The sequence below is a fragment of the Vigna radiata genome, chromosome 6 (genome assembly GCF_000741045.1).
Source record: "Vigna radiata var. radiata cultivar VC1973A chromosome 6, Vradiata_ver6, whole genome shotgun sequence".
NCBI lineage: Eukaryota > Viridiplantae > Streptophyta > Magnoliopsida > Fabales > Fabaceae > Vigna > Vigna radiata.
In genome coordinates, this window is record NC_028356.1 from 5,078,801 (window position 1) to 5,090,536 (window position 11,736).

The 11,736-nt window shown below is 33.7% G+C and overlaps 1 long non-coding RNA gene across 3 annotated transcripts; it reads left to right on the forward strand.

The window, feature by feature from the left end:
* The first annotated feature begins 706 nt into the window (after positions 1-706).
* LOC106764392 lies at positions 707-2,525 on the forward strand. Of its 3 annotated transcripts, none has more exons than XR_002668142.1 (3): positions 707-1,152; positions 1,290-1,599; positions 1,741-2,525. It is a non-coding gene; the product is annotated as an uncharacterized LOC106764392 (long non-coding RNA). The 3 variants fall into 3 exon arrangements; XR_001375905.2 differs by having other exon boundaries at positions 712-1,115; XR_001375904.2 differs by having other exon boundaries at positions 713-1,599.
* Positions 2,526-11,736: the final 9,211 nt, after the last annotated feature.

Sequence of the window (11,736 nt, forward strand, 5' to 3'; positions counted from 1 at the left end):
TCACACACGTGCTTAAACCTTTAAAACATATTTTTTAATTTTTATAGAAGGAGAAAAGGTCTCAGCACGAGGACGATGCGTGCGATCACACACGTACTTAAACCTTTAAAACATTTTTTTGATTTTTTATATAAGAAGAAAAGAGGATGATGTGCGCGATCACACACGTGTTGTTTAATATTTTGTCATTTCATTATTATTATTTTTTTTTATCTTTTATTTTTTGTAATTTTTGTAATTTTGAAAACAATATCTAAATAAATATTTAAAATAAGGTTATAAAAAGAAAATTGTATTTATGCCAGTATTAAACAATAATAGGATTTACCTAAGCACTTAAAATAAAATAAATATAACATTTGCTTACGTATATTTCTAAGAAAATTCTAAAAAAATAAAATAGGTAAATAAATCGATCAAAACTACGTTCACTTATTAAAAGATACTAAGTGTTAAGAAATTAAAACTATTTTTATAAGTTTGTAGCTTTTACTCCTTTTAATAACAAAAGAATAATATATAAAGAAACCTACGAGAAAAAAAATAAATAAATAAACAAAATCAAAGAAATAAAAGTAATGACAATAAAATAAAAGTGTGCATGTTAAATGGTAGGCAAGAGTGCGCGTCAGTGGTATCAAGAACTCCTAAGTTAGGGAAGTTAAAAGATAAAAAGAAAATAGTATAAGGAAACAGTCAAAAAATAAATAAATAAATAAATAAATAAATAAATAAATAAATAAAAAAAAGGAAGTCCAGAATAGAAAAGGGCCGAGTCCAAACATCCAGATTTCTTAGGGTTTTTTCTTCTTTTCCAGAGAAAAGCCAAAGCTGCATTTACCCCCTTTCAACTGGTGCGGCACAGGGAAACCAGGGGCACCACCCCAACTCCGGCAAACTCCTCCCGGTCGTCGTCGTCGGGGTTGTCAACAACGTTACCCGCGTCGAGAGCGTCGTCGTTCTTCGCGGCACTCGATTTCTTCGTCGTCTCCCGCGTGCACGGCCCAATCCCACCACCAACGTTGCGCCGCAGACACCGGCAACCGCTTCGACTCCGCCGCCACCGGCGCTCATCCAAGGATGTGGCATCTGTAGACTGCCGCTCTTCGTTGCCGGTGATCCTTTCTTTTCTTATTTTTTGCTCTGATCGGGGTTCGTGCGCAAGTGATATTTTTATGACCCAAAAATGCAAAAAAATGATGGACGAATTGAAACGATACTTTAATGGTCTGAAGTTGACAAAGATGATGAAACCGCTATGTTTTACTGTTATGTTTTTGGTTTTGCAGGAAAGTGATTTTTGGGGTTTTTGGTGGCATCAGTTAGAGTTTGATGTTAATGATGGGGTTCTATGTAATTGGTCCTCTGTTTTACAGTACTTAGAGTTCACTTAGAGTTCTATATGATGGAGGGAAATGGTGGCTTCGTAGCTGCGCAATAGTTGTGAGAAAGTATAGGGAAAGCCAAAAACCTAACCTAAGTTGGTGATGGATGAATGGAAAACAAGGATACAAAACCAGACCACGCAACAGACAAAGTAACTCCCCGATATAATTACATAGTTTAATTCAAACACCGGCGGGCATTATCAAACCAAATGTAAGCTGATAACAATACTATGTAAACATTGTAAATATTCATCCTTGTGAGCAACGAAGCTTGAAGGAAGAGAACTTACCTTTTACGTTTTCTTCTTGTAATACCTCTTTTCTTCTGATCAAATTCCTCTTCTTCTTTCAGTGGTACTGGACACGATGAGATACCTGAAGAAGCTCTTCTTCCTTATCTTCCTCTTTCTAAATGTGGCTTTTGTTGCTTTGTGTTGAATGGTGGTTGATGGATGATCCCGTCGGCAAAGGGAGTCAAAGCTAGTTGGGAATGTTGTTGATGTTGAGTGGGAGAATCAGGTTCTTTTGTGCGCTCTTGAGTTCCCCTACCGTGGTTGCTGTGATAAGGAGAATGGCGTTAGTGCTGGAGGTCCTGGTATCAGGAGCTCTCTCCTCAACTGGTTCGGTATTAGTGATGAGTCTTCAAAGTTCAAAATCCGTTGGGCAAAAACTTGAGGTAAGTGTGGGGAGCAGAGAAAAATCAGAGCAAGAGGGAGTCCCGTTGTTTTTTCAGTCCTCCGTGAATCCTAGATGGTTTTTTTTTTAAGTTTTTAATCCCCTTATCTAGGGAAGTCAGCTTTCTTTTCGTCCCCCTGTTCGAGAGTATCCACTGAGGATCCAGAATCACCTGCCAAAGCCGCCTGCCGATGCCGCCACCTTTGTCAAACGCCATTCTCCTTTGATGTATAGTCGGTTGCCGAAAAACAAAGGGCACAGGAGCTTTTTTCCAAAAAAACGAAAATTTGTTGCGTGTAGAAGTGTTTGCTGTTTGTGTGTTGCAGGATAGAAGCGTTGTAGGAAGGGATGCTGAGTTCTTATTGACTGAGAATGAAGACTGACTGGTAACGAAAAGAAAGACAAGAATATTATTCCAAAAGAGGAAATAAGTTGACTATACCACTTTTTTTCTTTTTGTTATTTTGTTGTTTTTTATTTGTTGTTTTTTTTTTCTTCTTAACAGCCGATTTTGAATTGGAAATATAAAAAAAAGAATAAAATAAATAATAAAAGAAAAAAGAGAAAAAAGAAAAAGGTGAAAAATAATAGATAAAAATAAAAAAAACAATAAAGTAGAATAAAAGTAAAAATGATAAACTTAATAAAAGAATTTTGCTTGACAGTAAAAGAAAAGGAAAGACGAAATAACATAAAAAGAAAATAAAAAATAAAAATAAAATAAAATAAAATAAATAATAATAATAAAATAAAATAAAATTTAATAATAATAATAAAATAAAAATACAAATAAAAATAAAAAGAAAAGATAAAAAACAGAAATAACGTAAATAAAAATTAATAAAAGTAAAGATATAAGTACAAAAATAAAAGAAAAGAAAATTAAGATAGAAATGATTTTGTTTGTTTTTTTTTTATTTAACTACCCGAACGAAATTGGGTATTGACAGTTGTCCCTCTTTACTTAGATTTTACTAGATAATATATTTTTTATATTATAAGTAAAGATAGAAATACTAATTTCGTCTGGGTTTCAAAGGAAGTGAAACGAAAGAGGATGGGGACAAAGTAGGATTACACAAACCCATGAAAAGGGTGAGATTGCAACAAAGAATTTGACCATTGCCAAGCAGAGGGCCGATAATGAAACTAAAACCTGGATTTGACCATTACCTTGTAGAGAGCTAAGATCGCAGAAGAAAAACTTAAATTTGACCATTGCAAAGCAGAGGGCCGATAACAAAACTAAAGCCTGGATTTGACCGTTGCCTGGCAGAGGGCCAAAATCGCAGAAGAAAAACTTAAATTTGACCATTGCGAAGCAGAGGGCCGATAACAAAACTAAAACCTGGATTTGACCGTTGTCTGGCAGAGGGCCAAAATCGCAGAAGAAAAACTTAATAAAATCTACAAGTCAATACAATGTGAATCTGATAATTAGCAAAATGTGCAATGAGGAGGGAACATTATTCCTTCATTCTTCATAACTATCCGGACTTTTTATTTTTTCAAAATACAACCTCATTCATATACAAGAAAAACTTCCATTTGGTGGGAGAGGAGATTCATTCGTCCACTACCATCATCCAAAACTCCTAATTCTCTACACACAAAAAATAAACACACACTCACAATATTTGAGAATCATCTTCAACCTATACGAGTTCCCCTCATTCCCACAATACTAGATTTCAAAAAAAAGGGAAAAAACATTTTTCAGGGTGAATGCTCAAAAAGCAGAAAAGTTCATCCTCTAATTATATCTAGTCGTAAGAGTTCATTTCTAAGAACTTTAATAGGCAAACGTGAAGAATCCAACAAATTTACATAAGAAAATCCCTTTTTCATAATGTGATGCTATCTTCCAAAGTATTATTTTTTGTTCAAAAGTTGTTCTAATGACATAGATCTTCTTATGTTGTTAACTGAACAGTTACACAAAGCTTATACATACTGGATAGCTGTTATAGGTGTAGTTACTGTACGTCTTCATTCTACCGAACGGTGGATTCTCAAAAACCGTTCAGTCTCTGTGATATATATAGTTTTCTTTATTGTTTCATTTTTTTTTCTATTTTTCCCCTTTTTGTATAAAGCTTCCGCTGTACTCATTACCATTCAATCAATAATATTCATTCACAGTTTCTTTTCTATTCTTTTTCTCTGGATTTTTCGTTTTCTCTCTTATCGAATACACTTACATCTAATAATGGTGAACATGTATGTATATCACTTGAAGCGTGTGGGGCCTAACTTTGTGCGCAAGTATTTTGAAGGCGTTAATCATGATAACATAATGATACCGTTCAAAAAATATATGTGGTATGTAAAGTTTGAACTAAATAGAAATGATTTATTGGGAACGGGTGGCCTATATTTTCAACCGAAAATAAACTGTAAGTAGGAGATGCTTGTATTTTTTAGTTGCTCAACAAATAAATTATAAGACTTGGTGTTCATGTTTTTAGAGATAAGATGAGAGATTTCCCTGGAACACCGGACACTGTCCTTGGTTTGGCTCTAAGGATATCACAGTTCGTATTTGCTGCTGGATCAATTGCTTCGATGGCTACCACTTCCAGTTTCTTTAATTTTACGGCCTTTTGGTGATAAGTTATACATTTCGCCTTTCTGAAATTTTTTCTTGCATTATCTGTTTTGGTGTGAGTTTGTTTCAATGGTATCCTTGAAACACATTACTTGCGTGTTAACCAACCCTTTGTTGTTGATTCGGCTTCATATTTGGTTTTGTGCATGTAATGAGTTAATACAGCTTCTTCAAGCAAGTTTAACACTTTGCCTGTTTTTGTCCTTACTTGAGTGAATGTGTAGTGGAAATTTGTCATTGTTGTTGGGAAATGGGATTTGGGAAATCTGATATTCATGATGCTTTCCAATCACAATTTTGACCTGACTGAGGGTGTGCTAGGAAACAGAGGATTCGAATGGGATGCAAAAGCTAACTTTTGGTTTGTAAATATCACATCCAAAATGTGGAACCTATGTTCCTTGCTTTTAAAAATCAATCGGAAATAGGAAAGCAAACATGTTATAATCAAATTTGTGCGAAAATTCTCTTATCAGTTGTTTACCATTTAACTGAAATTGACACAGGTCTACCCCGAAGAAACTTAGCGCTAGTTATTTTGGTGGAGGATAACTTATTAGGTAATTCAGGACCAACTTGTTCATGGTGCTGATCAATCTCTACAAGTTTCTTGTATATAGCAGGTACTTTTAAACACAGGTGAAAAATACAAAAGTACACTTCAGAAAACTAAATTTATTTAATTGGTAGAATATATTTGTATCATAAAAGTATACTTGTTTAAATTTTGAAAAACCTCAATTTGTGTTAATTTATAGAAGGTTCCTTAACCAATGGTTTGCAAATATATAATTATACTTAGGTTTTGAATGTGTTTGTGGTGCGTGTAAAAGCAGCGTATTTTGATTCTGATCCCAATAATGATGAAAAGATAAGAGAACATTTCATGGTATTGATAACTGTTGAAAAAACGTTATTTTCATATGTCAATTTAGACCAAATTACATTCTTTAAGGCTTAGAATGAGCTTAGAATCATGCAAAACTCAATAAATGAGTCAGTTGAGAGTCAAAAGCTGTTTTTAACGATATTATGCTTGTTTTGCAGCGATTTTGATGGAAGTGAAGATTGAGGTTTAAGATTAAGGTCTTAGACTCAAGAAAGAGGAAGAAAACTGAAGAAAAGAAGAGTCTAGGAACCGCCCAGCGGCAAAAGTCACTGCTAGGCTGTCCAGCGAGAGGAGTTGGCACCAGGCGTGGACGCTGGGCGGATTTGCGATCAGAGGTAAACCGCCGGGTGGTGGACCCTTGGCGCCGGGCTGTAGCGCGATTATGGGCAAACCGTCGGGCGGCGTAAGTGTGACGTCGGACGGTTGTCTGCTCGGCTTGGGCCTGTTTTCTGTGACGCTCCTCAGCTATAAATAGCTCTGTTACGATTTCATTCTCATTCTTTTGACATAAGAAGGCGGCCATACCTACTTTGCACTCCTTGGAGAGGATCTCATGGATGCTTAGGCTCCTTTTCATCTTTTCTAGGGTTTGCTTTTCCATTTCTTCATCATTTTTCATCTAAGTTCACCATGACAATGGTGAACTAAACCCTCTTGTTGTTGGGGAAACAATGTAATCTTTTGAAACTCTCTTTTATTGAAAATCTTGTTTATTTATATGCTTGTCATATGCGTTGATTATCAATTGTTGGGTTCTCATCTGCGTTTAAAGCTTTTATCGTTTAACTCATTCGATAACTGTTGTTTGTCTTTATTGATACGGGGACGTACAGTACTATCATGAACTGGTGAGTAATTCTTTGGTTAAGTCGTACAACTTAGGGATAGGGGGTAGGACAATCAATTGTTTTTGCTTCTGTTCTTAATGCATTATTAATTGCTAGGGGAGGCTAGGGATAACAATATAGTAATTAGTAATAGGCTCTTTTCGCCGATAAATCGGGTTAATGGTAGGCCAAGAAAGTTTGCATAATAAGATAATCAGGCAAATTAAACAAGAGGAGTAGATAAAAGGGAGTGAATAAGATGAAATTGTAAACCCCCAACAACTCCATTCATCCATAGTCTTTTTCGTCAATTGAATCAAACACATTGCATGTTTATTTTCTGTTTTTGCATCCCAACAATATAATTTTTCTTTACAAGTCTTACGATTTTAATTCACACGAACGATAAGGCCTTTCGAGTCTCTTGGGAAGAACGATATCGGGTATTGCCGATTATATTACTTGAACGATCTGATATACTTGTTAGTGAGTCAATATGTATCACCAAGTCACATCTTAAAAAAAAAAACTGTTACGGTCTGCAAAATGTTTGTTATTTATCTATCTTAGAATAGATGTTTGGATGAAAATAGTAATGTCAATCTTTGAAATGATGAAAACCAGAGAACAATATTTATATGGATTTAAATCAAAATTCATACATTTTATAAGATCTAAAACAATTTTTTAATGTCTTCTGAGTATAGAAGGGTTACGAATAAAGAAAAAAAAGTTATAGCGACCAAATTTATAACACTCATTTTATAGATATTAAAAACATACTTAAACCTTGTAATTAATATTTATTGAAAAAATTTAAGAAGTTGCTTTAAGAAAAGTTAAATCTCCTTTGGTTGAATAACTAATTAAATAGGAAAACGATATTTGACTGGACATGTAAAATGAAGATTGGGGACGGGCACAGATGGAAATTACACTATAAAGACGATGATGGTTGTGCGAGATAGGATAGTAAACGTAATGGTGGGTTGCAGCCAGTGGATTTTGTGGTGGCTCCGGCAATGTCGGACTGTGACAGTTTGGATTATTTTTCGGTCAGTTGGACTTGGTGGAGGTTTGGGTCTGAAGGACTCATAATCTATTGGTTTTGTTAATAACAATAAATTGTAAATGAAAAAAAAAATTGTAATTGGAGAGAGACTTTTATGATAATAACTATTATAATTATGAGAAGAAAAATTATTATTAATTATTTATCAATTAATTGGCAACCAAATTAATTTAAATTGGAAAGAAAAATTAATTTGATTCAAAAAGGAAGTTGATGGGATTTTAAATAATTGGGAATTTGATTTTAATGATGGATTATAGTAATAAACGATCTATTATTTTGGAATGATATTTATGTATTGTTTGAGTGAACCCATTGAGCGCATTATATTTTTGAATGTGACTTTAGATAATGATGAATGATGAATGAATAGTGTCAGATAAAGAATGAGAATGATTATTGTTAGAACTAAATTGGTTCTACGATTAAACTTTGAAATGAAAGACATGGGTGAACTCAATGTATTTTTAGGTGTTAGATTTTTAGGTGTTAGAATCATAAGAAAGGATGATAGTATATTACTATCCCAAGAACAATATATTGAGAAACTTCTTAAGAAGTTTGGGTATTATGATTTCAAACCCATGAGTACTCCTTATGATGCTAACTCCAAATTTAATGAAAAATAAAGGAGAATTATTATCTCAGCCTCAGTATGCCCAGATAATTGGAAGCTTACTGCCCTTAATGAGTTTTTATAGACCTGATATTTAAGTGGTTCAATGTATTATGCCATTGAATATAGTGGATTTCCCGCTGTACTAGAAGGGTACAATGATGCTAACTGTATCTTTGATTTAGATGAGATAAAATCCACTAGTGGTCATATATTCACACTTGGGGTGGTGCGATTACATGAAGATCAGCCAGGCAAACTATTATTGCAAGATCAACATGGAATCTGAGTTTGTTGCTCTTGAGATGACTGGAAATGAGGTTGAGTGGTTGAAAACTTCTTAGCATACATTTCAATAGGAATGAAACCAACCCCATCGATGTCAATACACTGTGATTGCCAATCGACAATAGCTATAGCTAAAAACAATAATTTGGAGAAGCAGCTGCTAAAGAGTGGAACTATTGACTATGTGAAGTCAGAACGGAATCTAGCAGATACTTTGACAAAAACCTTGGGAAGACAAATGATATTAGAAACATCGAGGGGAATGCGACTTAAGCCACTTGCAAACAAAGAAGTGATGGTAACCCAACTTTTGTGATTGGAGATCCCATTAATAAGGTTCATATGGGTAAAAACAAGTCACTTATTAGTTCTGATAGCACTAAATTGATTTTAATCAATTATGTCCCTCCTATGGTGTGTGTGAGAGTGTTAGAGATTGCATTATTGAGAGGTTAAACTTTGTCATTAAAATTCTATGTGCTGATTGAATTTGTTTTAACAAAGTTTTTAATGATTTTCATATCCCTTATGGGTGGTGTATGATTTCCAGCATACACTCGATGAAATCACCTATATGAGTGTCAAGTAGGGCCGCTTGCATGAGATCTTGGCATGATCTCTAGAGCACTCATGAATACCGGGCACACGCATGGCCTAGTAAGCGCAACACAACAATAACAACAAGGATTGTGGGGGTGTATTGTGATTGATAAACCTCTAACACACGTCAAGTGTCTTTGGTTCTTATAGCTTGTTATACCAACTACACTGTGTGTTATGTATCTCAATCTAAGATTGGTTCTTATAGCTTGCTATACCAGCTCTGATGCATTATATCCTATGAGACCCAAGATAAAAGTTTCTTTTCTTTTCTCTCAAATTTCTTTTGCATTAAGTGGGGGATTATTGTAATAATGTTAGATTATTGCAATGCCAACATTCAAATTTTTCAATGTCAATTAATTTTGCAATGTTAAAATCATTGGTTGGTTTTAATTTTCTTTATTTATTTTATTATTTCCTAGCTCTATAAATAGAGAGCTCTTCCCTCATTCCAAAACATCACAAAATTAGTCTTCTCCCATTTTTCTTTCTTATTTTCTTCCTCTAAAAATTATCCTGGGTATAAACTCTAATAGAGTTTTTTGCGAGTTTTGTGATCCTCAAATACAATTCGAGAAGTTCCTGTTGTATCTTGGAGGACTTGCGCAACACATCGCGAATAAGTTCTTATAAGATTGCAGCAGATTCAAATTAAATAGAAACTATTTTTGGATTAGCAAACGAGCTTCCGAACTTGAATGTCATATAAAAGGCAAGGAACGAAAGGTTATTTCACGGGTTTGAGGATGATGAGAATGAGAATAGCATCTTCTTAGTGAGTTTGGTCCTATCTACAATCTGATTAAAGTTATTTGGCAATCTTTCACCAAAACATCTTTCATTCTTAAGGTGTACATAAGAAGTGGTAATCTTGTGTCTGTGCCTCCTTGATCGTTAGTTATATATCCACGTCATTGATGTCTGAGCAAATGATGTCTGAGTTGAGAGAGGAATTCTGAATCGAACTAGGCTTAAAGGTGAGGATTAGATTGGGAAGGGTTTTGGCCAAAGAGGAATGTCTGTAGTAAAACCGTTTTTGTCAGTGCTCTTTTGACATTAAGAACCTTTTGAAAACCACACTACAAAAGTTAACTTCAGTAATTAATCAGCCCGGAATAATATAAAACACGCTCTAAAATATTGTACTTCTTATGTGGGACTCCAGTACCTTGTAGTTGGATCCCAACACTTCGGCTTTTTTTATGTGAAAACATGTTTGTTATTAATTGTTGATCAGTATCATCTTGCATAAATGTTGAATATGAATAACTTGACTCCTACTGTTCCTTTTATAATACAGTTACTTGATAGCTTCAATGGGTTTACAAGTCATTTGGAGTTTTGTGCTTTCTTTATTGGACGCATATGCCTTGGTGAATAAGAAGGTCCTTCACAATGCAGTACTGGTTAGCCTCTTTGTAGTTGGAGATTGGGTTAGTCGAGAAGTAGAGAATATGAAAAATAAGATGAAATAAAGGTAGTTTTGGTGGAAGACAGATAAAAATAAATATTTTTCATTGTTATTATAGGCTTAAATATATTTTTCTTTTTGTGTGTTTAAGCAATCCTTTATTTACAGTATTCAATTAAAAATTTTGCAGTTTTTAGTCTTCATAGTTTTCAATATGTTTATTTTAGTTCCTTGATTCAAAGGATGTTATGGAACTTTTTATTTGGCTAAAGGAGTTCAAATTTATGCATCAAGGTGGTAATTTAATTTTAGTCAAAAGACATTGGACAATTAGAAGGACATATAAACCAGTGAGAACTTACATTTGTCACATTTCAATTACCCAAATTTTAGGAAAAGTTAACATATAGTTGTAAGAAGGTGAGGAAAAGAAATGTAATGAATGTAGATGAGTGTAGATTTACTAAGAGGACTTCTGTGTTATATTCCATGACATGGAAGATTCCAAAATGAGCTTAGTTCTGACTTTGTTAGTGGAGGTCCACGTTTTTTATGGTATGATATTGATATGTGATTTTCCTTTTAAGATTAGAAATTTGTCGAATAATTTGTCATATGATGGATTTGATGAAATTTTTGTGGAAATCTTAATGTCAATGTAAAGTTATTTGAGAATGGCAACTATGCGTTAAAGTGTATATGTGAAACAAGAATAGTTGTGAACACACTTTTCCAATCAAGCGTTGTTCACAAACAAGTTGTGATAGTCTAGACGAGGGTGTGCAGGGAAAATATGAAAAATGCAATGGATGAGAAAGGTGTGGTGGATGAATCATGACGATATTGACCAAGATGGGATGGGGATGGATGATATGATAGAGTGGTCAAAGTGGTGGGTCTAAACATGATGAAAACTAAGAAGAAATGGATGGTAAAGGTAGCACTCACTAATTTCATACACTAAATCCTTCATTAATATTGTATATGTTAGGGATAAGCTTTCATGATGATCTAATTAGAATGTATATAATGTAAGATCTAAAATTTTCTTTACAAATATAATTTTTTAACTGTATAAATAATAATAATAATAATACAGTGTTACAATAATTTGTTCTATATTTCATTAAAAGTTTCATTTCTTTATAATTCAAATTCTCTATAAACTCTTATTAGATTTTTTTCGTTGAGAAGTTATTTGTTTCAATAACATAGTTTCTTCTTGAAGAGGTAATAACTTATGAATTATTAATTAAAGTAAGCAATCGATTTTCCTTCTCTCTTATTCTCTTTAGATGTTTATTATGGGATGCATTGAAGATGTAGGTTAAACTTTGAAAGTTATATATATATATATAT